The sequence below is a fragment of the Canis lupus genome, chromosome 20 (assembly GCF_003254725.2).
Source record: "Canis lupus dingo isolate Sandy chromosome 20, ASM325472v2, whole genome shotgun sequence".
In the NCBI taxonomy this organism is placed as follows: Eukaryota; Metazoa; Chordata; class Mammalia; order Carnivora; family Canidae; genus Canis; species Canis lupus.
The window spans coordinates 10543670-10569553 of NC_064262.1; the positions used below are offsets into that span (position 1 = coordinate 10543670).

Below are 25884 nucleotides of genomic sequence, written 5' to 3' on the forward strand. Positions count from 1 at the left end.
GGGCAACATGGCATAGGTAGGATGATATGGGAAGGGAAGTTTCATGGCAAGATTTTACTCACTTTTTTATCCCACATGCCTACCACAGAGTGGGTGCTTAATAATTATGTTTGCTGAATGACTTAACAAACTGACACACTAAAAATCCATCCCTGAGCTATTTATGAAGCTCTGTTCTACAGTCTTTAGGACAAGAATGGCCCTGGCTTAGTGATTTGGGGCAAATCATTTTACCTCTCCAATCTTTAATTCTAACTGAAAAATGGAGATCATATCACCTTCTTTCCAGGACAGAGAATAGTAAGAGCGATACAGACAAATATTTACGATGTCTGATGAGGAGAGAGCTGTTGTTCTAGCATTTCCCCAGATTCATAAGCAGAATTTAACAACCCCATCCTACTTTATCTCAGTCCAATCTATCATGTTCTTGCTTCTCTTTGCGAAGAGCCTGCCAGGCTTTCAGTGATATCAAAACATAGCCAGGATGCCACAGTTACTCTTATGTCAGCTTTTTCCATTACAGACTCTTATTTTCAGGAGCTCAGTGTGTTAGTGGAGACTCTGTGGTTTCATCATTTTCTATAATTGCTGTGAGCTACTGCCTTCCTCCATGTGACATCTCACATATTTTCCTGATATGAACAGCAACAAAAAACACGTTTCATTGATCAATGCTGTTGTATTTCATTTGAGAACATATTTTAAAAATAAATTATGAGTCTTGTAATGGGATAAGGCTAAGAAAGACATATTTAAAATACACAAGCACTTCCGTTCCCTCTCACCCTAAGCTGATGAAACTCATGCAATACACATTTTACAGGTGCATTCCAGTGGATGCTAATTTCATCCATAATTCTTTTGGCAGAGTCCAAGTTTCTGTTTAATTAACTAAATGACTTGAACCATCCAATTCTTGTTGTTACTAATGTATCACAATTAGAACAAATAGTAGCCATGGAAACCAATGGCTTTGTCATAATTCCTAAAACAAGGATAGCTTTACTTTTGAGCCCATCAAATTCACAGCTCTCTGCAGTATACATTTATGATTATTGCTAAATGGGGATGTGGTCACTCCAGAATGCAATGTGGAGCTCCTCGTTCCAAACTAATGTCATTATAAGAAGTCTGTCATTTCACTTAATGTTTGCCAAGTTCCAATCATTCCCAGATCCCTCATATTTATGTTCAATTAGGGAGTTATTGCAGTCCATAAAAATAGATATGAATTCACTGTGGGGGTGGGGAAACATGTCTCTTTTTCTACAATATAAGAAGGGGGAGATAAAAATTGTGTGTTGGGCTAAAACTGTGACAGTCTTGAAATTAATGTTCACCTCCTCTTTTAATATGGGCTTTCTCCCCACCCCCTTGTGTCAGAATATTACTTTCTGTAATTTTGCTACTAGGATCTGATCCGCTCCTGGGAAAAAAACAAAAGTACACCATTGAAATTCTGGACAAGGCTGCCAGAACCTAACAGGCAAGGACATGGACTCTGCTATTCCCGAATAGGAGTTGCTAAATGGTAAGTTGCAATTTGGGTCATTTTAAAGCAATTTCTGTACTCTGTAACTGGCTATAAAAATGAAGAGAAGGGTAACATGCTACATTCCTCCACCAGCATATCAAAGTCGTTTTTGAAATAAAACCACATATATATATATATTTATGTGTAGCATATATATGTAATATGAGCACTGGGCCTAAATGCCACTGTACTGCCTGGTATGCTGTAAATATAAACCAAGAGTATTTGCCATTCTATTCATTTCCTGCAGTTTTGTTTCTGAAAACAAACTGTAGTTTTAAGTCGTAATAGTTCATTGAGACAGTCACTTAATACCTCATGTGTCTGAAATCCTGAACATCACCTTCTTTCCCCCAAAGGTGTTGTATTTAGCTGGGCAAACAGAGTTGCCAGATGAAGAAACAGAAGCCATCTACTTAGATTTAAATTCCAGATAAACAACAGAGGCATTTTTAATATGAGTGTTCCCAAATAATACATATTTTATACCAAAAATGATTCAATTTAACTAATATTCATATTTAACTGGGTGTCATGTATTTTTATTTGCTAAACCTGGCAACTCTAGAAGCAACAGGCTTGTAATTTTTTTTTTTTCAGTCCTAAACTCTCTTAATGATGTCAAAAGTCTCTCTCCTTTTGCATTTCTTCCTTCTAGTGATAAATACTCAGCTCCCTGCAGAGGCCAGGCAAGTAAGGGGAGTGGGGAATGAGATTAGAAGAAAGCCTCTACAGTAGGAGGTCTTTGTGGTTTATATTCAGTTGGCTGCCATTTCTAGAAGAGGGTAAAGGCAGAATTAAAAATAAATGGCATTGGATGGCTGAGACATTTTGCCAGTGGCTGTCTCACTCATCATGGACCACCAGAAGCCAGAAGTGATGAATGCTGAGCAAGGTGAACTTTTAGAACAGAAGACAGAAAATGTCATGAGACTGTTTACAAAACACAGCATTAGCCTAGGACTCCAGGCCACCTGTTCTGAGGGAGAACTTTCTGATTAGAAGTTGTACTCTTTAAATCTAGCTTGAGTAATCCCTCCACATACCCAATCCTGCCATATGTAGACACATGTTCCATGGTTAGTTATGCTTCCTTAAAAAGAGCTTCCTGGATAATTTCCATGTTTTACTGTACTTCTCAGAGGACATATGGACAACACAGCAGATGACAATGATCCTTGAGGACCCTTTCTCAGCAACTTTTTTTAAAAGATTTTATTTATTTATCCATGAAGGAGAGAGAGAGAGAGAGAGAGAGAGAGAGAGAGAGAGAGAGAGTAGGCTCCATGTACGGATCCCGACGTGGGATTCGATCCTGGGCCTCCAAGACCACACCATGGGCCGAAGGCAGATGCTAAACTGCTGAGCCACCCAGGGATCCCCCTCTCAGCAACTTTTGAAAGCATCTCTGAAACTTTTATTTGATTCCAAAACTGAACTAACTCAAGTCATACTGTTTAGTAAATAGATCCTTCATGTTTTGCTTTTGGGCTTCACTCAACCTACTGAGATGAGGCAGATCTTTCTATGCAAAGGCCAATATTTTCCTGAGATCCATGCATTTTTCTCACATAGGTGCCCACACAATGACTTAGAGCCATTATATTCTCCAGTGTAGACTTTTATTGACACCTGACATTTGAGTAATATCCCAATTCCTCAATTTCATCATTTAGGGCCAATTTAGTCTTCACATTACCTTGATAACCTAAATTATTAGCAGAAGCTGTGCCACCACTAGTGAGGAGAAACTTGTCTTCAAATTACATTTAATTATCTTCATTAAGGATGATAGCATTCAGTGACACATATTTGCAAAGTGGGCAGACTAAAATAAGCCTGGCGCATCTCATTTCCTGAACATCCCAGGGTTTTTTCCACCTCTCTCATCTGTGTCTAGTTATTGTCTTCTCTAGCATTATGGTCAAAGGCAAAATTGCCCACATACTCTCAAGACAAAGATATGGCTGTCTTCTAAAAATGATTCCTTTTTTTTTTTGATCCCTGGACCTCAGCTGATAAAGACTTTGATAAAGCAATACTCACTACAGATTTGCATTTTCCTGAGGGAGTGGAAGTGGACAATTTCTGCTTGCAGATGGATACCTATGGCCAAGAGAACTGGATCTTCAAATGGCTTTTCTGCATTATTATTAGGAAGCCATTGCTGACATGTCCAGCCCACTGTAATTAGTACCCTTCAAGGTGTGTTTTCTTAAACGAGTAAGTGGGTTGATCAGTTGCCTGACAGCTTCTGTGAAAGAGATATGTCTTTGTGCTGGTTTGTCATGCAGGGGATTCTGATTTACATACAGTCAAAATAGGCTTTTTAAAGCCATGTTCATCCGAACACAATTCAATAGAGTCTGCTCTTACTCTATGTGTGATATTTAACTGGGTTCTTTAAAGTCATAGTTGGCGGGACACCTGGCTAGCTCAGCGGTTAAGCACCTGCCCCTGGTTAAGGTGTGATCCCGCGGTCTCAGGATCAAGTCCCACATCAGGCTCCCTGCCTGGAGCCTGCTTCTCCCTCTGCCTATATCTCTACCTTTATCTCTCTATGTCTTTCATGAATAAATAAATAAAATATTTAAAAAATAAAAGAAAATTAAGTCACAGTTGGCAAGAGAAAATTAACTATTTAGGCTTACATGAACTAAAGGAAGAGGAAACAAAAAACACCACATTATTTTCAGATCACTTTAAAAGTGGTCACATTTCCCAAATGTTCCTTCTGACATTTAAGAACAGCGTTGATTGCCAAAGGTATTTTTGGTGAGGTAGACCCAGTAGTACCCTTTTAACAAACACTTAAATGGCACTTAATGTATACCACACAAGTTCCAAAGGCAAATGTGCATTCTACGTATTAATTCATTGAATAGCCATACCAACCCTACCATGTAAGCACTATTATTTCTCCAATTTACAAATGAGGAAACTGAGGCCAGAAAGGTTAGTGAATTACCCAAGATCACCTCCAGCTCCTTGATATGGGTTTTGATTCCTGACTCAAAATGAAGGAATGAAAGTAAAAACTGTATCAGGCAATAGTTATTATGCATTTGCTGTGTGCCTGCCACTGAGCTAGGCATTATCTATTCTTCTCTTTAACAATTCTGTGCTATAGGCATTCCTACCCTGCCACCCTCACTTCGCATGTAAGAATACTAAGGTACAAGATGGGTTAAATGATTTGCCCAGGAGTTATATCCAGGGACAACAACACAGGACAGGCATTTGGAACCCTCTCTCCCCCTGCATCCAACATGTTGTCCTAAGGTATTTATCACTGGATTGAAGTAGTTTGATTTACTGAAAAACAAATCCTTATTCTCTAATCAAGGGTGAACATCTGGAATTGCTTGCCATGGAGACTCCCCAAAATCTCTTCTAAACGTTTTCCTATCTCTGGTAATATAGTGTCTTGTTGTTTTTCCTCTGTCATTTCTTCACATGACTTTATCAGCCCTGTCTAAGTCATAGACATTGTTTTTCTGATTTACTTTTTTCTTTCTCCTTGACTTATTTTGTTTTCCTTACTTGCAGGAATCCTTTATATTTTCTTGTTTCTTTTGTTTGCTAATAAAGTTTTCATCCATTCTATCATTCTTTTGCTTTATTGTTTCTGGGTTACCAATCTTAGAAAGCTCTTCCAATTCTAATATTTTTTGAATTTATATTTATAGATGTTTTTCTTTTTAATTTTAGCTATTTTCTTTATCTACGGTTTCCTTTTTGTGCAAGATGTGAAATATAGGTTGAAATATTTTTTCCTTCCGTGAAGAATATCCAGCTCATTTCACATTATGCATTGAGCAGAACATCTTAAGTTCATGATTTGCAATGACACTTGTATTATAAAGCAAATTCCCATATACAGGAGTTTGTTTCTGTACTCTTTATTATGTTCTACTGAGTTATTTATCCACCCTTATAACAATACCACAATACTTTAATTATGTTAGCCTTGATAGATATCTTGCCATGTGATAGGGTAAGCCACCAATACTACTTTTCTAAACTTGTCTTTATTATTTATTTTTCTCCTGTATTACCTTTAGAATTGGTTTAAACAATCCTACCAGAATTACATACATTAATTTGGGACTGATAATCTTCTTCCTCTCCAAAGCCTATCTCTTGATTCATTAAGGCATCCTTTAAGTTTTTCTTTCTGAAGTCATTAATTACAGCAATTAAAACAGAAGTAAACCTATTGCCTATGGCAGGGCTTCTAAATTAATTGGTGCTTTTCTTCAGTAACTTCAGGGTTTTCCATTGTTAGAATCCACAGATTTTGGGTTCCTTGCTTAAGAAGCTTATTATAAATACATAGGAGAAACCAACTCTCCACATGTGGTAAGGAAAGCATGTCATACAGAAAATAAACACATAGCTTAGAAGATAATGAGCACTGGAGTATGATAGCAGGAAAACTCAGTATATATGGAGTCATGAAGGGTATCTACATAGAGGATGGGGACATTAGCTGGTTCCTGATACACCTATTGAAAGTTTTGCTGAGTAGCGATATTATCGTAGTGTGCTTAAATCAGATGCAACATACATTTTATTTTGGTGGTGAAGGGGTGCATCTAGCGTTGAAAGAGCCCAATGCTTCTCATTTTAGAAGCTTCAAATATTGTGCAAAATGTTGCCAAAGTCTGTTAGCATAAGACATTGCATTTTATCATAATAAATATTTTGTGTTTGACTTTTAAGTAAAGTAGTATCTGAATAAAATATCATTAAAAATTGGATTTCAAGACACTTCTGTTAATGGCATAGTAGGTATTTCAGATCAACTTCCCAATAAGAACACCTGGAAAAACTGAGGAAAATTGAAAATCTCTCTCTCTCTCTCTCTCTCTCTAATCTATTTCAAGGTCTTAAAAGAAGACCTTGAAGAATTGTAGGAAGAAGATCCTAAGAAAGAAGATAAAAAGTAATCCTTGTACTTTGTAAGGATTTTTTGTTTTGTTTTGTTTTGCCTTCTTTTTTATTTTGTATTTCTCCAAAGCCACCTGCTTATTCTAGAAAACTTCATATTCATCCAAGCTTTGGTTTGAGATCTCAAAGGGTCATAAGCTAGGAATAAGGACTATCTAGAAATATACCAGTCCTCACAGAGATTGGCTTAGACTCGCTTAGAAGCAAAAGTCAATCTTTTCTATTACATCAAATTATCTGTTCAGTTTCTCCTATATAATAGTCAGCAGGTATTCATTATTAGGTATTCAAGGTAACAAGATTGAAAATGATGGTTAAAAAAAAGTAATTCAGAATTTAATGCATAGATTTAATGGCAGATTAGGGCAGAGCTCAAAAGATTAGAAGATGTGTCAGAAGAAAATAACCAAAAAGAGAAAATTAAAAATAAAATAAGAGATTCACTGAGACATTTTAGTTATTTAAACTTGAGTCTCAGTATAAACTGAAAGTGAGAATGGGGAAAAATTCACTGAGATATCCTTGTATTATTCAGGTACTTTATTTAAATTAATTCATCAACTAGTTGATTTAATACATGTTTCCACAAGTTGAATAGCAGTATTACCAGAACTTCTAATATAATAATAAGTTTCCCCCAGCTTTCCCTCTTCCAGGACTTAATTATGCATACTAGGAATATCAGTAAAAATACCAAACATGAGGCCCTGATGTCAGAAGTTGAGACCTACTATCACTGTCTTTTGAATTAGCTTAGATCATGCTATTGCATGATAGCTCATTTAGAAGTGGTTATAGAAAGCAAACCAGGGCCCAGATCACCTTTTTCCCAAACACATGCCCTATGTGTTTGGGGGAATGCTGAAAGATGTTATCTCTTGTTAAATTGTAAATATTCTTCAACTTCCAGGGAAAAACAGCAACTCTGTTTGTACATTCAGAAGATGTGGACATTTCCTTCTCCACGTCTCTGCCCTGAGAGGTGGTTGCCTCATGTTTATATTCTGAGTGTCAGGGATGAATAATGCCACATATTTAGAGTTTTCCTCAAATGCCCATCACCATCTGGGCTGAAATTTAGCCGCTTTTACAAATGTTTTGTCAGCTATAATTGAATCTTGTTGAAATATGCTGGACATATGTATGTTATGGTTGGAATGCTGAATGCATAGACTGAGCCTTATCCAGCAGTTATAGGGCAACAGTGGAAACAAATCTTTTATTGGTCAACACAACACTTCACTATCTCTACCTTTACTATCTAAGCGAGATCTCATTAATCTGGTAGTTACAGATTCCAAATCCCCATTTGTTCAGATTAAGTGAAACCGGAAGAATTTAACTCAGCAGATGAAGAGTATTTCCCAGGCGAACTGAGAGGGTAAATACACTGGGAGATTGTTTTTAAGGTCTTTACATCACATAAATATGTTAAAGACTTAGAAACACTAATTATATATTCACGTTGCTGATAATTATATGTTCATATTATCTGTTCATTAAAGCAGCTCATTAATTTACTCTGAAAGAGTAATTGGTTCAAGTTACTGTGCATATTTGAAAGAAATGAAATCTGTCTCCTTAAAGATAAGCAATGGATCTTCTACTGCATCTAATTGGGCCTCTCCACAAACTAATTCAAATTCATGCAGTTTTACAGAAGTTGTCTTTAAGAATTCTTTCTTGCTACCCAATAAATTAATCTCTCCTCTAAACCCAAGCCTGTCCAGGTATCAGCAAATACGAATGGCTATTTCCCCAATCTTTAGTAGTCATCCATCCAAAATCTCTTCTATCTTCCCTCTTAATTTTGCCTTTTGATGCCACATGGAGACATCTGAGCCTTTACTCCAGGACAGCCCCACTGTATATTTTAAGATGGCTGTTATGTCCAATGTAGCTGTCTTATTTTCTCCAAGTTAAATATATCCCATTTCCTCCCTGAATTAGAGCTTAGTTTTTCTATGATCCTTTTGAACTTGGCCACTCACTTAAATCCAGACCCACCCTGATTCCAACAGTTGCCAGCAGTTTCAATCCACATTTCTCTTCTCAAAAGCAGGGATTCTTCTTTGCTGCATATCTTAGCCCAGGGCCTGACATATGAAATGCATATTGTTCAGTGGTTTTAAACACTTTACAAATATTATCTCAATTTAATTCTGAAAATAAACTCAAGAAAGTAGCTACTGTTGTTTTTATGCCTATTTTAGAGATGAAGAAACTGAGAAGAGGTTAAAGAAACCTAACTAAGGGTATATAGCCCAAAGGTGTGGAGTTAGCAAGGGCCTGTGAATTCTGGCTCTGGAGTCCAGGCTCTGTAATGCTAGTCTTTAACCATTTTACCATGCTGTATTATTAATGCCATCAATATAGAACTACAATTCAAGATTTTCAGAAGGATCTATGATGAGATCTAGAAAAGCCACACAGAAAAAGGAGTGCATCCAAAATAGGGCAAGGCACTTTAAGATGACAAAATTAGGACTAAAATTCCAGACTATTACTTTTCAGTCCAAAGTTCTTTCCACAATATTCCTCATGAGCACTGTGAATTTCTATTAAAAAATTGTCCATAGTGGGTTTTGTTGTTGTTGTTGTTGTTGTTGTTGTTGTTTTTTTAAATTTTTATTTATTTATGATAGTCACAGAGAGAGAGAGGCAGAGACATAGGCAGAGGGAGAAGCAGGCTCCATGCACCGAGAGCCCGACGTGGGATTCAATCCCGGGTCTCCAGGATCGCGCCCTGGGCCAAAGGCAGGCGCTAAACCGCTGCACCACCCAGGGATCCCTGTTGTTGTTGTTTTTACTAATTTATGATATGCACCATCAAACTTTGAATTAACTTCAATGTTCCACATCTCCAGACTTCTCTTTGCAAGAGTAGCCTCACAGAGCTATAGTCTTCTACCTTTAATGAGTATATGCATATCCCCTGCGTATCTTGTTAGAATGCAGATTCTGATTCACTAGGTCTGAGATTCTATATTTCTGCAGTGCTCCCACATGATGCCAGTGTTTTCAGTACATGGCTGTGAATTCACAAGCAAGAACGCAACTGTTCTAGTCCTTTGAGATTCGATTTCCATTTCCAGTCATTGGAAGGCTTGGCCTTGATAATCACAAAGACCCCTTCCAACTGCATTAAGTATATAGCAACTTTTATTTCTCTCTGGCCTCTTTCCTAATTTCTCTATCCTCTTGGCTGACTTGCCAGCTTATTAGCTGTGATTACAATATGTAGGTTAGGTTGAAAAACTGTTCTCAACAGACCTGTTTCTCCAAATCCTGGCTTTGGAACCTTGGAACACCTCCCTAAGGCTCAGTTTCCTCATCTGCAAAATGCCTACAACCCCTTTACCTACAGAGTGGTTACAAGGAGTGCTGGAGTGGGGGAAGAGGTTAGTTGTTGTTTACACTGCCCTGGTGTGGCAATCAACAGACCTTTCTTTCTATTCCTCTGCTTCACCACCACCACTCTCAAGTATGTTACACATTCAATCACATCACTTGCCTTCTCAAAAACCTCTTCTTATAGGTTATTAGCATTTTCCATTATCCAAACATTATCATTATCTGGGGGGATATAGAGCCCTCTCTCATTACTATACCTAAAAAAAAAGGTGCTTCTCTTTCATCTGTAAGTCAATAATAGGGGGTCAGAAGATGCAAAGGCACCTTTAAATAGAGTGCCCCTTTCCCAGAAAATTAAAGTTCAAGAAGTCTTACAAGACCAAAGTAAGAATGAGAAAGAGGTTTGGTCTGTCAGGCAAAGCACTTAGGCAAAGTACCTTCTAATTGCCCGATGCTGATATATCTGGTTCTTCTGGCAAGAGCATCCTGAGGAGAGAGTTACTAAATTAATTTTCCTAAAGCCCTTAACCACTTATCCATATGACTCCCACCATTATTTAGCTAACCATAGGAGAGAGGGACATATTAGCTATGCTGAACTAGATATGCTGGCTCCAATGGCAGTTCTGTTTGACATTGCGAACTAATAGTCTGCTATTTCATTTGCTGTACATCAGTCTCCTGAGCTTGGATGATTCAAGTGGACCTATTATATAGGTGGTAATTGAGTCCGATGGCCAGAGTCCACATAACCAAACACAATTTCATCCACTGATGAATCCTATGCAACTGACTAACCATAACAATGTATCTACAGGGACCTGGGAGGCAATGACCATGGAAGGAGAGCCATTCATGGAGGGCTTCTCTGAGGAGGTGGCTTTTGTGCTCAGGCCAGAGGTCTGAGAGGTGAAGAAAGAGGATTCTGTACTGTTCAGGAGGTCATACAGAAGTAAAGTACAATAGGGTTGAGCATCATGTGTTCTAAGAATAGGAAGAAGAAGCTTGGCAAGAAAGACAATACAATAGATGAGCTTGGTCAGAATAGAGGCAAGGACTATACCATGTGGTTCTTTTACATTTTAAGGTTCCTATACAGAGTAGTGGATGCAAACTGTTGAAAGTTTGAATTGGGTAAAAACATAATCCTTCACATTAAAAAAGAACAGAAGTTTAAAAAAAAAAAAAAAAAACAATCCGGAGACAGTCATAATGGCAAGGAAGGATGGAGATGCTAGCAATGGAGACCAGAAGGAAAGAGGGATTACAAACATACTTTGGAGGAGGCCATTTCCTCTTCCTATTGGGATTTTTTTCATCCTCATGTTTCCTTCCTAAATTCCATGTTTCCTCCTCACCACCAGTAACTCATTCATCAATGTATCATAGCTCATTGTTCTCATTCCCACCATTCTCTATCAAATGTCAGGGATCCTGATATATACAATAAGGCAATAGTATTTTAATAATAATTACTGATCACTATTGGTCAAGTACTGTTCCCAGGACATGATGTGTTTCATTTAATCCTCAAAACGATCTAAGATAAGTAGTATTAGCATCTCTACTTCATAAATGAGAAATATGAGGCTCAGCAAACTTTAGTGTGTGCAAGGCTCGGTGTGTTCACATACATTTGTAGAATTAAATTGATTATGACTTATGAGGGAATGTATAAGTCAATTCTACATATTCTCTAAGACTGCTTTGTGTATAGATATTTGAGGCTTGATAATACACTCCATGGGCTCAACTGTATCTAGTGAACAAAAAACTACTACTATATATTAAATATCTTCTTATTGATGTTTGTTTCTTAGTGGACCAAAGATGATCCATGTAAAGTCTGAGCTAATCATATTCCTTTGCTTATAATCTTCCACTCCAATGCATAGTGTGATAACTACAGGGCAACCCAAAATACAAAAACAAAAATATCTTTAGCCTCTAAGGAAAATGTGGCCTTCGGGATTATCTGGAGGCTGTGAAAGATTACAATCTCAACTGCTATAGGGACCATAGAATAGGCCAGATGTAATGACCTGAGTCATGAAAATAAGAAACAAAATCCCAAGATGGTTCTTTTGGACATATCTTCTACCTAATTAATTTTGCCACCTTTGCAATAGCTGACTTGTATTTTTCTGGTGTACTTCTTTTTGTTAGGCCAATTACCCACTGAACTCTGAAAATTTCCCCCCAAATATATTGCAGGTCATTTAATCCTAAATAGTAGTTTCATGGCCATAGTCCAGTGTTTTAATAGAAATGAGAACATAAATGAAAATGTCTTATGACATTGCAGAAATTAAAAAAATCCTATCTGGTTGTTTCATCTGCAGGGTAATTGCTTCATTTGACTGGACTGAAACCACTGTCAGCAGGTTATTGGAAATTCTTGTAATGGACTGTCATGTCAATTGGTGTGTGTGTTGGAGGCGGGGGGTGGTGGTTCAAATTACTTTGAAAAGCATCTCTATTACGGCTAATTCTTTATTCAGTAGACAATTCATGAACGGCTTTACACATTTTTAAAGAAATGATCCCTGAAGATAACTACCACCACTAGGGACTAAAATCCTATAAGAATTGAGACTTAAAATCCAAGAAACTTTTAGCGTAACACAGTTAGCTAAGAAATCTTGCAAGTGCCTTATATTTGGCAAGGTAGATGTTTACTCATACCACCCCTCTTTCCAAAAAATTAAAACATAAACATCAAGCATAGGACAGCAATAGTTGAGTCTGTTTTAAGTAAAACCAAGTCAACTAAGAAAGAGTTAAAGGACTAGGAATCTATTTGACATGAATACCCAGGTATAAGTGGGACAGCTACATTTAGAACCAATTTCTTCCTGGTATCACTTGTTTTAGTTTTCTTGGTTAAGGTTCTTCAAGTGGGTTTTTCAGGTTGGCTGGTTTCACTTTAAATTCACTGCTTCTAGCTTCAAGTGGCTTTCTGATGTCACCTAAATATCAGATCGTATTGCTAGTCCTATCTATTCCAACTCTCTAGATGACTGTGTCATACACTGTCCCCTCTCCTTACATTCTCAAGATCTCTACTCCCAATACTCATTCAATGCCCTTGCTTTCTGTTTAATAGACAAGAAGCCAACAGAAAGAAGTTTCCACCAACTCCCAGGCCACATTCACCCACCTGCCCACATCTTTGTCATGCACTCTGCCTCCTCCTGGTGATACAGATGAAACATCAGTCCCCTTCAGTCCCCTTTTCCACTGGCTCTCTAGAGCTCATCTACTCTCCTCTACTCAAGCAAATGATTCCAGCAATCTCTAGCCCCCCACCACGCGTCATCAGTTTCTCCCTGTCTCCCTGTTTACTAGATCTTCATCTATATACATGTGTGGTATTGTTTCACCCAACATTCAATTTTGTTTACCGATCTAACTAAAACGTTGTTTCCTAGCCTCTCCATAGTTTCGGATATCTAGATCATTTCTAATTAAAACAGAATAGTGTACTTTTGACATATACATTTGTTTCTTACTTAGAAGCTCTATCTTTGGACCATGTAAATATACGTATTCATTTTTGCCACTTTGAGAACTTGTATGAGGGGTGGATGGGGTGGTAGAGAATTAAGTTTGCTAATAATTTCTGTGAGCTTGTTGAAATGCTGGCAGTCCTCAATTACCTACACCCCAGTTTTCTCCATGAAATACTGGCTACTTATTTCCATTAAAAATTATAAGTGTTTGAGATTATACTCAGGACCAGTAGTTTCAGGGAAATAAAACCATGTGTATGCTTCTGTGTTTTTTCAAGGAAAAGAATATTTTATACCAAAGCAGTGGGCAATTAGGTTTCTTTTGTTCCTCTTGTATTTGCCTCCTTTCTGCTCTTTACACACCTTACATTCCTACATTCTTAGAACCTATTAAGGACTCCAAGGAGAGTTTATTTGTAAGTTGTAACGATCAGTATTTACCATAGTGGAAAGGTAAAGGGAACTAGTTTTACAATGCTTATGTAATGATTCATATGAAGATGACAAAAATGAACACATTGTACGTTAAAACATTTTAGTAAGAGTATAAAGTTAATTCTGACCTTGTAGACCCCTGAGATCTGTTCTAAAATAGTCAATTTGTTCCAGAACATCAAAGAGCATGACAGACACAACTCTGAGAATGAAATTTACTTGTCTTGGTTAGAATACCTGAATCTGAGAAACTGTAAAATGTGAGCAAGTATCAGCCAAGCTTCAATATTGATGGACTTATTATATTAATTTACTAATTAATTACCTCAGCTGCAATATGAAGAATTAAATTTTCCTGTGTAATCTGTTTAGGTAACAAAGGTATTGCTTTACCAGATAAACTTCGGTTTAATGTTATTATGCCCTTAAGAAGAATCACTTATTAAAAGGCCAAAGTTCTTTACAATTGTATTACTTCTTATGCTTATTCTTATGTCCTACTGTCACATCTTAAGAGTCTAAATCACCTTTGATTTTTTTTTTTTTTGCCTTTCTCAACGGAAATTCTTAATTAAATTCTTAATTAATAAGAAATAATAAAACATTCAGGGGCAGCCTGGGTGGCACTGCCTTCAGCCCAGGGTGTGATCTTGGAGACCCCGGATCGAGTCCCACATTGGGCTCCCTGCATGGAGCCTGCTTCTCCCTCTGCCTGTGTCTCTGACTCTCTCTCTCTCCTCTCTGTGTCTATCATGAATAAATAAATAAAATCTTAAAAAAAAGAAAACATTCAGGATATCTTTTATCTCTAAAACTCTCATTAAGATTTCACAGAGAGAGGGGAACCCTGGGTGGCGCAGCGGTTTGGCGCCTGCCTTTGGCCCAGGGCGCGATCCTGGAGACCCGGGATCGAATCCCACGTCGGGCTCCCGGTGCATAGAGCCTGCTTCTCCCTCTGCCTGTGTCTCTGTCTCTCTCTCTCTGTCTCTCTCTCTCTCTCTCTCTGTGACTATCATAAATAAATAAAATTAAAAAAAAAAAAAAAAGATTTCACAGAGAGGACCCCTGGAATCATAGATTTGTTCTTAGACCTTACAGAAAGAGAGAAACTAGAAGTGATTAATTTCATTTGCTATGTTTCTATTTATGGGGTTGCATGGGAAAAGTCAAAATAGAAGAGGTGCTGAGCCTTCTCTAGATTAAATTTTTATATGGTAGATGTTATAAATATTAAGAAATTATATGCTATATGGAAAATTCCTAGAAATTTGTCAGTGTCCTCACTGTGCATGGTGTGTTTCTGTTTCTCAGACTCCTGGTTATGCTTGCTCTGATGATAGCAGACAATAATAGTATAGTGCAGCCATATGGTGAGCACACCAGCCCAATATGGCCCACTACCTGTTTCTATAAATAAAGCTTTATTGGAACACAGACAAGCCCATTAGTTTATGTATTGTCTATGGTTGTTTTACACTGCAATAGCAGAGTTGAGTAGTTGTGGCAGAGACCTTACTTCCTATCAACCAAAAAGATGTACCAATTGGCCTTTTACAAAATAAGTTTGCTGAAGCCTGGTAGAGCATTAGCCATAATTTTAAATTATTAAAATGTAAAATGTACTTGGCCAAAACCACTCCTTTTACTTAAATCTACAATTTTCTAGGACAACGGATTTCAACTAGGGGTACACATCAGCCTTACCTATGCAGTTTTATAAAGATGCAGATATCTAGAGCCTATACAATGACTTAAGACATTTTTGCCATATTCTTGGTATGCTATTGGTATACTATATATGCTATGCCTCTAGATTATTATATGTTATTCACTAAGATTTCACTTGTATGTAAAGCTGTTGGTCATGAAGTTCTATAAATTTTATATAACATCCCCTACCTTTGAAAGAAGTGTTAATCATTATTCTTAGAGACATTTTGTCTAAAACATTTTTTGGATTGTCTTTGTTATCTGGTTTTGCATGCCACAGAAACAACCAAATTTCCTTGTCATTGAATTATACTTGATGTGAACTCTCATCAGACATTTCACATTTGAAAATGGCCAGTAATAAATTAAACGCAGCCACCATAATTCTCTCTGTTTTACTCTGTCTCTTCCCTCAAGGCTTTGCAATCAGATACAGACCCTCTCAGAGCCCTAACATAAAGGATTGTAGCCAATTTAGATGGCATGGTTTGGACAACTTTTAGACCATACCAGGATTTCCCACACTCTTTTTAGTCAAAAAAAGACAGCTTCATGAAACTGCTCCCAAGAGTCCAAATGGAACAAGAATTAATTATGTAGGGCTCAATGAACTAATGAGGGTAAATTTTATTTATTTGTTAGCAATACTGTTGATGTGGCTTAATATCCTAGTATGAATAGATAAGGAGACTCTTCTCCTTCTAACCTATCTGTAACTCATAACTATTTGGTAGGTTCTGCTTTTTAAAACTGAAATAAAATATTTACAAATGCTATCCTCTTCATTTTTTTACTGACTCTCCTACCCCCCTTCACCCCCCCCACTCAGAAACTCTTTTGAATCTCCTTACTTAATATGGCTGTGTAGTTATTTGCATAGATTCAATAAGAGTCCATCCCCCCTCCCTTTTTTTTAAAACCAGAATAGGAAATATTGGTTATGTAACAGAAGACTTGCCTGGTGTATCATATTTGAGGATGATATTCATCTAATCAGGTATAGCAAACCACATTTGAGAATGACTTTTATAGAAAACTCTTCTGGCACCTGGATTTATGGGGTCTCAGGTAACAGGTGGTAAGGAATGCCATACCCTGGGAAGCCAAGAATATTGAAGTAATTTGAAAAATCTGAGAAGAGAAAAACTTAACCAAATATCTAGATACTGCAGGGGAAATCTGGAAGAGTTTCTTGGGCTTGACTTCCTAGCCTCTGAATGCCAAATGATAGCCTTCAAAAGTCTGATATGAGATTTCTTATGAAAATTTCCAGCAAAGCAAAGTTAGGCTGTCCTAGATAACAAATTAACACTTGCTGCACCTATATAAATAACTAGGCCAAGCCTCATGAGACCAGTCTTATTTTACAATCAAGAATGATCTTATTTTTGAGATTACTTATGGTCAGAAGGAGGTAGGATTATAAGAAAATTGGGAATAAGTGCATAATTAATAAGTGTCTCTATTGGAAAACTAGGCATTTTTTTTAGAGCAAGCCCTTCTAGAATATTTGATTTGAACTTTCATTGACTTTGAGCTCTTTTGTACTCTATAATTTGTAGTTAATTCATAGTAATGCTAAATAATTCTTGTCTATAGATATCAACTTTGTTCAGTATGTCTAGGAGTCAAACTAATTTCTCTGTCCCAACCTAGTAGCAAAAGCCAATTTTGTGTTTACTTAAACATTCATTTCAGCTTTTCTTTATTCCATATAAATTTGTCCTTGTTTAATTTCTCCTATGAATTAGCTGTAATATCTACTTGATGTCCTCATTAATAACTGCTATGAGTTATTCAAAAAATCTTAAACATGTATTTATTAACATTTTTTCAAAATTACTTGCAAAGCAGGATTTTTAAAAATAGTATCAAAATACCTTGCATCCCCCCTCCCCCCATAGCTGAAACCTATGATAAATATAATAATGAAGATAAAACAGACAAAAATCCTATCATCCTAGACCTGACACTCTGAAAGAATGGATACAAAATGAATACCAAAAGGGGATAGCAACAAATAAAATGAGTCCATAAATTAGTACATTTGAAAGTGACAGTGTTATGAAAAAAATACAAGACACCATTGGTATGAGCTGTTATTCTGGATATTTAACTCAGTGGTACAGTTTTTCTCCAGTAGTTAACAAAACCTAGAACGATAAATCTTGGGATTCTAGTGCAATTTTTGGCATATTGGGGTCTTGACTTTTGTGACATATACAATCAAAAAGCAGAAATTTTTGGGCTGGGGGCACTTAGAAAAAAAATAACAGCTTTGAATAAGTGACACGCTGTATTAACCAGTCACCACCTTCTTTCCCCTAGTTTACAAAAGGCAGCCTCAAGCATGTGAATTAGAGTGCTGATTTGACAGAGAGATTGATTTTTGTTTCCATTAAATAAGATTTGCACTTGACCATGTATGTCAGGTCTTTGGGAAAGAAATATAAGCTCTGTTGTACCAACTGAAAATAGACAAGTTTGACTGAAAGGCACATAACTACGCATTAGTGCAATATTCAATAGCAGCTTGAACTAGACAGACTTTATGAGGTACAGTCTACACCACAGATTTGTAGGAAATCAGATGGTGACAATCTTATGTCTGATTCCCTAATACAATGAGTTATGAGATTGCCCCCATTTTTGACAGTAGATGCTTTGCTTACCAGTCATAACCAACAACACTGAAAAACTGAACTTACTAACTCATACTCAATATACCAGCCTCTGGAAATAGTACAAGTGTCTAGAATACTTACTCATAGGTGGTAGTGATTGTAGACTACCTCGATTTTCTACAAGAACATCAAAGACCAAACTTGCAAGTCTTCAAAGAATTCCACATTGACTACCAGCCTACCTTAGAGAATATAACTTATAAAAAAGTAATTTCTTCTGAAATAACTTTCTTTATTATGAAACAGTAGCAGGCAAATTAACCGCAATTGCATCTTCATAAAGATTTCCATTCCAAGAGCTAACATTTCAGGAAATCAATGGAGAGCTAATTATGCATGAGTAGTCCCTGATGCTGAAAGCGGAGACACAAGGGACAGTACTGGAGAGACATGAATTGTTACCTCTCTGAGATAGTATCTCTCCTTCTGGTGGTAGGCATATGAATCTGTACATAATTATAGGGAGAAGACGACTTTCCGTTCTTTCTTTTTTAATCTCTTCTGTAGATGGTAATCAGAGAGACGGATACTGAATGAATATGAGTATAAAATATGACAACAGAAAAGAACTGTGTTAAATTTTGATGTTCATTTTGTATCCTTTCTTTCACAGTGTGTAAAGCCTAATTCACAATATGCCACCTGATTTGTGGGGAAGGGGGTTTGATTATTAACAAGACTGAGATGCTTCTATATCTCCATATTCTTGTATGAAATTCTACTCTGAAGGCATCAGAAAAAAGTGGGCTGCTTATAAACATGGCTTCATAGACTTGCTCTCATACCTTTTTTTACTGAGGATAAGTGTTTAACAAACATAGAATGAACATTTTTTCATGTGATGAGAGATGTGACCTTTGATGAGCCTCCCTGAAGAGAAGTGTGTCGTTGACTCTGCTGGTCCCACACCTTGCATTTCTTCCCTCTTATTTGTAGTGTGGCTTCTTGTTTGTTTATTTTTCAATCAGTGCCTTTCATCTGCTGACAAGGATGCTGGTCAGTCTTACCCCATCAATACATGATATTATGCTGGCATCTATTCTTGGTCTAGGGAATGGTATTCATTCTAATTTGGCCCACTGAAACTGAAGGGAAGAATACATCTCCAGTGGTTGAGGGTAAGGGTCTCTTCCTTTTTATTACACAGAGCCCCAGCATATGGTCCCAGTTGCTACTAGCAGCGTCCTGTAAGCTTCACTGCAGCCAGAAGAATAGAAGTGTAGAAAGAGCCTCGGTTTTCCAGGTTTCGGGGACACTGACCACATTGTACACTACAACTGACCACCTTTGGACTTCAAAAGCACACATCTCCTTGGTATTCAAACCGCCTTGAGTCAGGTTTGTGTTTTTTGCAGCCCAAATCATTTTTAAAAGATTGAACTTTTTATGCATCTTTTTCCTAAGAATTAAACTTGAGCAGTCTATATCAAGTAGCTAGATCCCTGAAGGGTTATCTTCTCCAGCCTTCTATTTTTTCACTTATTCACTCAGCATACATTTAACATCTGCAGTCTGCCAAAAACTTGAATATACCAATCCAGTGATAGCCCCTGCTCTTAATTTATCAACTAATGTAGATTATCTTAAGCTCTTAGAGGCCTAAGACCTCTTGATAGTCCAGTGAAACCTTGGACCCCTTCTCAGCATTTTGCCTTTAGGTGCACAGGACCAAAAAAAAAAAAAAAATCACTCTACAAAGGAAGCCACATATGTATACATACAGTTAGCAAAATGCTTTTAAAAATTGTGACATACTCGCACACACATGCTTCTCTATTGATGCTTTAAATAACAAGGTCAAGGCAGCAGGGTTTAACAGTCAGCTTAATTTAAAAGTAATGATGAGCATAAAGGATATTTTAAGATAGATACAACTATAATGTTATTTGATTATGTGTGTGATTTTTAATGTGTGCAAAGACCCTCTGGCAGGACAAAGTATGCTAACTATGGGGGATTCAGGACAGTGTGACTGGGTCACATTGAGAGAGTTAGCAAAAAAATGATATAAATAAGGTTGCTTAGTTGAATATGGGTTGCTTTTCTGTCTCTCCTTTTCTCTCTCCTTTCCTGTCGCTTGTACACACACACGTGCGTGCACTCACATACCCAAGTATGGTAAGGAAATAGCACATGAATTGCCTGAAATAGCACACAAAATGGCAATGGAGTAACTATAGAAAGGACCTGCAGATGTAGCTTTTGAAATGAATGGGCCCATTCATCAATTCAGTGAAACGTGAATTTTCCCAGAGATACTATAATCTGTAGTCAATTATAATGAAAAGAACACCTTCATTGAGAGGATATGGGCAAATTATAAGACATTTCTACAGTTAAGAATCACAGACTTGAGGTGACTTTAAAATCCATTTTGTGGATAGGGAAATTGATGCCCAGAGTGGACAAAGTGACACACACTCGAGGTTACATGGGTGGACGGTGGCAGAGCTGGATGCAAGCTCTGGTCCTTTCACTCAAATTCATGTTACTCTGTTGCCTTGGAACACCCCAGTTCAACACAACAGGCATAACGAGGTCATTTGTGTTGCTTACCAAGAGCTTTTATTGACAACTAAGGCCTCTAAGGAGAAATTCAAACAGAATTATCAAAATCTAAACTTGTCCTCCTGCCAGCCCCATCTCCCCACCTCAACCCCTGGGATTGAGAATGAGAGTTTTATTTGATGTGTCTCTCATCTAGTCAACATTTCTCTGTGATAAAGAAAATCCATTTCCCATTAAATTAAAATTGCTTTTTCATCCTAACAAACACTATACCCCTGGTACACACCAGAATAAAAATAAATTGATTTTTAAGTATCCACTGGAAAAAAAAATAACAATAAGAAGCATAAAAACCATGGTGCCATTGTATGCCTTTTGAACAATTTAGCTATGAAAATGGATTCCTTTACTGGAGACAGCCATTCTATCTCTATGATGGCAACATTTCAGGGCAGTTCAGGAGATTTGGTAAAAACTTCAGTCTTTAAGATATATTTGCATGAATGATGCTAAATGACCTGTTGGCTTGACATGTTGCCAAGGTGATAAGACAGTTAATGGAATATAGCACTCTTATCACTCAGTAAAAGAGAATGACTTTAAAATGTGTCTCAACAACTTTTATGTCCTCACTAGAAACCCTCCAACCATGTATTTCAGGGCCTTAAAACCCAGAACCCATAGTGTGTTCCAGAAACAATAGCAGATACCTAGGGCTACGTGAGTTGAGGTTGTCACTAATCCCTTGAACATTGGGAGACCAAGATCATTTGTTGGTTATTCTCATCTCAACTTCTGACAACCCCTCCTCCATAAAGAACCTGTAAAATGCTTTCAGAGTTACACAAAGACTGCTTCTCAATGCAGTGCTTTGCTAGCCATTGAGGTTGTATTTCTTTTGATACTTAAGTAAGCATACATGTCTGTGTGTCCACCTCTGGATATAAGAGCACAGACTCCCTGTACTAAAGCTTGGCACACCAGATGTCAGTGCAAAAATTGAAGCTAATGTTTTGAGGACCAGGATGTCTCATCACTCAGAATACAGGAACTAAAGTTTCAAAAGATGTCCATAATATATCATTAAGTGATGCTCTGAACCTCTCTGGGTATGTACAATAACCAGTAGGAAGTAAATGTATTTTAGTTTCATGGTTTAAAAAAAAGAAGAAAGCACAAAAGAATAAAAATTCTCAGTGTTTAATTTTGTATGGCAAACATTAATTTTATAATAAAAACGTCAAGAAGGACATCTCAGAGTAAAGAAAAAGCCCATATGAAAAGATACTGTGGCATTGTAGCATATCTCAGTGCATTGTGAAAAACATAATTTGCATGTGTCCCATTAGATGAAATCAATGCTGCCACTGATGATGGGCACCTAGGCAGGCCCTTCAAATATGAACCTCTATTCTCAGATCTGTAGAATAAAAGAGCTGAATCAGATCTATCTACAGTTCCTCCAGGTCAAATATCTTGTGAGTGGGGAGGTCTCTTCTAAGACGCTTATACATAAAATTTAAGGAAAAAAAATTAAGTCCCTGCCCCCTTGCCCTTTGCTCTGATTAACTCTAGATATCTTTATTACATCCAATCTTAGAATCCTTCTGAAAAGACAAATTCATGTTTCAAGTCGTCACTTCTCCATATTTAATCCACCAAAGTCAATTATTGATTATTTCACTACTGACGCAAATGATTATTTTTTCATCATGGAGAAACTCTTCTGCTCTGTCAAAAATTATCTGTGTCTAGCCCACTTTGAAGTGTGACTCATTAAATGCAGAATTGCCAATAGGATTTTCAGAAGCTTGAGTAAAGGTCACAACTTTTAAGATTAATTTTACAATTGTTTCAAGGATTAAAAAGCCCTATTTGATTTAATATCATATGAAGGACAACTTCAATACCCTTGTGATCAAAGCTCATGAACATGAGACCCCATACGTAACTGATAAGAATGATTTAAAGAAAGTTTATTTCCTCTACTGTAGGGGTTGGGAACATTGTGTCTTTGTAAGGGAGAATGCTAGATAAATGGGTGGAGCTTGTAAGTGGAGTGTGCCTGTGTTACCAAAGGACACATTATTGTGACATCACATCCCTCAGATATTCTCTCGCCCCTCCCATGCTATTGCAATCTCAGAAATTGTAGGTTACAGATAGCAGCCCTGGAAGATGGAGAAGGGCTGCCCAACCTTTCTTCACACCTTACCTCGTCAACAGCCACTAGAATATGGCGATTCATCATTTACTGCATCATATCCCAGCCTACACTAACTAATACAAGCCAACACTGACATTTAGCCAAGCGTTTTGTGGTCACTGATCCTCCCTCAATCCCCCAGCTTTGTGTTCTTTATCTGTGATACGTTAAATACCGAGAACTAAAGAACAGCCTTGTGAGATTCAGAGAAGGTTCCGATTTGCAGGCAAATTTCATGGCTGAACAAGGTTCAAACTTCAAACACATGCATCCCACAGTTAAGGGGAATTTGTCCTCTAGACTTGCTGAAAGTGAACTCCCCCTCACTCTGTCTGTTCAGGGGAGTAGGAAGTAGAAACAGAAGGGAGAGCCTTGCTGTCTCAGAGTGTTTTCTATCCCCAGACTGCCTCATTGTTCACCTGTGATGTGTCCTGATTGACTGGAGATTATGCTGCTTCCTGTGCTAGCTTTCCTCCTTTCCTAGTATCTGCAAGCACTATTGGATCTGTTCGATGACAGTTGCAGTTCTAACTTCTCACACTATCCGTGGCCCGAAGCAGATAACACATTTTTAAAATTCTCATCCTCCACCATGACACAAAGGGATCCTAGATCAGAAGCCCTACAAAATATCCCACCTAATGGTTGGAGGCATCCTACCTCCACATACACAACAGTCCCAGGAATTGATGTGCTAATAGCAACAGTATCCAATTCCAGTCAAGGAAGATAGCCTAGCAGTCAGCTGGATTGCAGGGCTCAGCAAACTATGGCCTGTGGGCCATATCTGCATATTTTTGTATTGCTCACAAGCTAAGAATGGTCTTTACGTTTTTGAAAGATTGTATAAAACAAGTAAGCAAATGAATACATTCCACTCTACTAAGGGTTTTTTTTTTTTTTTTCCACTCTACTAAGGGTTAAGTTTTCTCTCTGCAAGATCATTTGTCTTTACCATCCAAACATTTGAAAATACTGTCCCTTAAGCTTCTAACCACTACCTACCACTTGGGTCTTTGCAGCTACTTTTGGGTTGTTTATAGAACCATTATAGTCAACCCCTTGAAAGCCATTACTATACTCACTGACACAACTTTCTCCCCTCCCATCCTGTCTCACATCTACTCTAACCAAGCTTTCACATCTGCCACTCCAGCCAACCCTGCTCCAAGGCTTTCTGTGATGATCTCATTGCCCAAAGCCCATGTTCACCTCTCAGTGTGCATCTTTCTCAACTTTTCAGTAGCATTCAGTGATTCCCTCCTCCTCCCAACCCTTTCTTTTCTGGGTATCTGGGAAATGGTTCTCCTCCTCTCTACCTGCAGGTTCTCCTGCGGCTTTTTGCCACTTCTCCCTCCTTCCCTAGTTCTAAATATGGGATCATCCTCAGTATCATTCCTCTGCCTTCCCTGCCTACCATCATGCCTAAAGGACCTCACTGAGTCTTCAGGCTTAATGTATCATTTGTAACCTGCTAACTCCCAGCATCTCTCCTGAATTCCAGAATTGGAAATACAACTCCTAACTGACATATTCACCATCTTTCACAGCCATCTTAAAGTTAACATGTCCAAAATCAAACCATCCCTGCACCAAATCTGCCTCTTCCATAGTCTCTTCCTTTATAGGAAATGACATTGCCACCCACCTAGCTGTTCACAACACAACCATGGGACTCATTTGGATTTCTCTCTTGTTTATACCCCCTATAAAGGCAGTCAACAAATTCTGTCCAGGCCATCTTCTCGTCTTCAGTCAAGCCACATTCAACACCTCAACCTGTATTTGTCCAGCCCAGGAGATCATCAACTCATGTCTGGATTGCAGTCATTGTCGCTGACTCACCTCTCTGCTTCTACTTTTACACCTAGAGTCTGTTCTACTCGTAACAGGCAGGTAGTCTTTGTAAACCATGGATCAGATCGTGTCATTCTCTTGCTCAAAACATTCCAATAACTCCCCATAAAATGTAGAGTAAAATTGGAATTCCTCACTATGGCCCATGGCTAAATTATCAGGTTCCTGCCCCTCTATGATCCCCTCCTACCTGCTGCACAGTAGACACATGAGCCTCCTGGCTCTTTCTCTTGCCAATCATTCCTCTGCCTCAGCGCCTGCCCTTGCATTTGGTTATCCCTTTGTCTGGAGCCCTCCTCCCCACTGTCCACCCCTACTCCCAAATGTATTCACAGTTTCTTGCTCTCTTCTTGTTCTCTGCACAAATGACACTGCCCACAGAAGCCTTCCCTGATCACCTGCTCTCTCTCCAACCCATCATGTTACAACATTTAAGCGATTGATACCACTTGTTCATTTGCTAGTGAAATATCGGCCTCTGCACCAGCATGAAAGTGCCATAAAAAGAGAAAATTTGACTCTTTAATTTTTTTATTTCCTAAAGTGGATGCTCAACAAGTATTTGACCAAAAAAAGGCAGAGGGGGAGGAATAGGAAGAAAGGAGAGGAAGTATCTGGGCACCTCAGTGTGAATGAGTTTAACAGATTATGTTTGCTATCTGGATTTTTCTCATCGCTAAGTCAGTGCAACTGTCACCTCCTTACTGAAGCCTTCTATGACTACCAACCTGAAGGAGAACTGCTTTCCCCAGCCACTCTTAATTCTCATTCGCCTGTTTTAGTTTCTTCAGAGCACATAGGACTATCTGAAATTATCTGTCAACTGTATTTTTCTCACTAAAATGAAAGCTCTAACCTTGTCAATTTTGTTCCCCCTTCAAGGCCTAGATAATGCCAGGCATAGTGTTGATAGTCCTAAATATATATTGAATGAATCAATCAATCAATAAGCCAAATGACTAAATAAATCATTCCTTTGCAGAAGACACCACAGAACATAAAATAAGAAAATGTGGACAGCAACAGAAACACAGAGAGAGAAAGATAAAGGGAGAGAAAGAAAGGTCAGGGTATAGAAAATGACTCTACCCTTCCTTCTACAATGATGTTGTGTTGACACTTTTAGCC

The 25884-nt window shown here is 37.9% G+C and overlaps 1 protein-coding gene and 1 long non-coding RNA gene across 3 annotated transcripts in view; one reads left to right on the forward strand and one right to left on the reverse strand.

The window, feature by feature from the left end:
* GRM7 (glutamate metabotropic receptor 7) overlaps positions 1 to 25884 on the reverse strand; it is an 827750-nt gene that overhangs the window by 110828 nt on the left and 691038 nt on the right.
* Positions 1 to 25884, forward strand: part of LOC112662442 (uncharacterized) — a 63283-nt gene that overhangs the window by 35194 nt on the left and 2205 nt on the right. For both annotated transcript variants that reach the window (XR_003138542.3, XR_003138537.3), the window contains 3 exons: positions 1416 to 1534; positions 19333 to 19523; positions 24614 to 25820. This is a non-coding gene — a long non-coding RNA (uncharacterized LOC112662442). The remainder of the gene's footprint in view (positions 1 to 1415; positions 1535 to 19332; positions 19524 to 24613; positions 25821 to 25884) is intronic.